This window comes from Capricornis sumatraensis, chromosome 15 (genome assembly GCF_032405125.1).
Source record: "Capricornis sumatraensis isolate serow.1 chromosome 15, serow.2, whole genome shotgun sequence".
NCBI classification, from domain to species: Eukaryota; Metazoa; Chordata; class Mammalia; order Artiodactyla; family Bovidae; genus Capricornis; species Capricornis sumatraensis.
The window spans coordinates 5752247-5754525 of record NC_091083.1 but is presented as its reverse complement, the minus strand read 5'-3'; the positions used below and the strand labels follow the sequence as shown (position 1 = coordinate 5754525).

At 47.7% G+C, this 2279-nt stretch overlaps 1 non-coding gene across 1 annotated transcript; it reads left to right on the top strand.

The window, feature by feature from the left end:
* Positions 1–1878: 1878 nt before the first annotated feature.
* Positions 1879–1950, top strand: TRNAS-GGA (transfer RNA serine (anticodon GGA)). Its single transcript has one exon. It is a non-coding gene; the product is annotated as a tRNA-Ser (tRNA).
* The last annotated feature ends 329 nt before the right edge of the window (positions 1951–2279 follow it).

The following is a 2279-nucleotide window of genomic DNA, read 5'->3' as shown; positions in this document are numbered from 1 at the left end:
CAGTGTGCTGTGACTCTATACCATCACTGCTCAGGAGATCCCCCAGCTTGCAAAATTCCAACAATAGCACCAGGTTACAAAAATTCTCCATCAAGTGGCTGATTCTTTTTGTGAGATTTATATGACTCAAAAATGAGTATTAGTGCTCATGAGAAGAATACTTTCAGCAACTCAGATTATTTTCTGTAAAAATCCACAGTGACGCCAAGACACAGATTTTATGATGATGAATTTTTGGCCCACAATATCCTTAGGACAACACACGCTTCTGTTCGGAACCTCCAATTTCACTTACAGCTTGACGCAAAATAAGGAACTTCAGCCCAGAAATTCCAGGGCATATGCCGATTTATGTCTAGTGTTCAGGAATGTTTCCATGCAAGGCACGGAGAGTGCAGTCTGCACTCAGGTTTTATACTAAAGACTTGATTCCTATGTTTCACCCACAATTCCTGCATGGGCTTTCCCACTTCCTTCCTCATCCTCACCAGAGAAGAGACTGTGTTGGGTAGTAATGCATTTTATCTTGTTTCATCTAAGAGCATCAAGTAACTTCAGAAGTTTCAAGCCGAAGGGAACCTGAGCTCACCTATTTCGACGCTTAACTTGGAGGAAGAGGACACTAATGGGCAGAGAATGAAAACAAAGAAGCTTCAAATAAAATACTCCTTCATAACCAGTTTCTCTCCTTTGTTCCAGCAAGCATGTCCTCAAAGAGATAAAATGCCCCTGATCCTGGACTGCCAACTCCTGGCACATCTAATTCAATATCAAGAGAAAAGAAATCCTCATTTCCTCCCTCAGTGAAAAACCCAGACAAATCTGCTGTATTAGTTTTCGACTGCTCCCATAAAAAAACACACAAACCCAGTAGCTTAAAAGAACACAAATTCATTATCTTCAAGTTCTGTGGGTCAGAAGCGCAACACAGGTCTCACCAGCTCCAATCAAGGGCTGTGCTCCTTTTTGGAGAGTCTGAGGGCAAAGCTGTCTGCTTTCTTCCCAGATTGTAGGGTCTGCTACATGCCTCGGTCAAGGCTCCCTTCCTTTGTCTTTAGAGCCAGTGATGGGAGTCTCAAGTCCTCTCACACTTGGGATTTCTTATACCCCTCCTTCTAATATCCAGGCATGCATGCACTTTCTCTTTCTCTCTCCCTCCCTCTCTCTGTCTCTCTCTCTCTGACAATAATTAAGATTATCTACTTTTAAGAACTCATATGATTACCTTGCACCCACTCAGACTGCTGCTGCTGCTGCTGCTAAGTCGCTTCAGTCGTGTCCAACTCTGTGCGACCCCATAGACGGCAGCCCGCCAGGCTCCCCCATCCCTGGGATTCTCCAGGCAAGAATACTGGAGTGGGTTGCCATTTCCTTCTCCAATGCATGAAAGTGAAAAGTGAAAGTGAAGTCACTCAGTTGTATCCGACTCTTAGCGACCCCATGGACTGTAGCCTACCAGGCTCCTCCGTCCATGGGATTATCCAGGCAAGAGTACTGGAGTGGGGTGCCATTGCCTTCTCCGCCACTCAGACTAATTGGGATAATTTAGCCACTTCATGGTCCCTTCTCTTAATCACATCTGCCACCTCCTTTTGGCCATGGAGAGCAATATTTACAAGTTCAAGGAATTAGCACGTGGACATCTTCAGGGAGCCACCATTCTGCCTAAGGAACCTGCCCATCCTCTGATCTCGCATCACTGAACGGTCCCACGGAACGTTTGGTGAGCAGGTCCTAATCTGGGAGATGCGCCTGGATTTGTCTCTTCTGCTTACACTCCGTGTCCTGAGAATAACTAGATGCCATCACTCCACACTCTACCTGTGTCAGCACTGCTCCCTGCTTCTTACACACTCCGCTACAGCCGAGGCTGACGCGTCCCTGGTGGCTCAGAGGTAAAGCGTCTGCCTGGAATGCGGGAGACCCAGGTTCGATCCCTGGGTCAGGAAGATCCCCTGGAGAAGGAAATGGCAACCCACTCCAGTACACTTGCCTGGAGAATCCCATGGAGGGAGGATCCTGGTAGGCTACAGTCCATGGGGTCGCAAAGAGTCGGACACGACTGAGCGACTTCACTGTCTTTCACTTTCTTTCTTTCTCCGCCTGGAGCCAGCCTGAACTGTTTCAGTTCTTCACACTGTCCTTCTGAGCCCACGTGCTTCAAGAACAGTCTCCAGCCCCAGGTCCAGGTGATGGGACTAGATGTGTCTCAACAACTCATGGTGACCCCATGCCCTCTGCCAGTCACTTTCAACATGAGGGGAATACAGTGTCCTCAG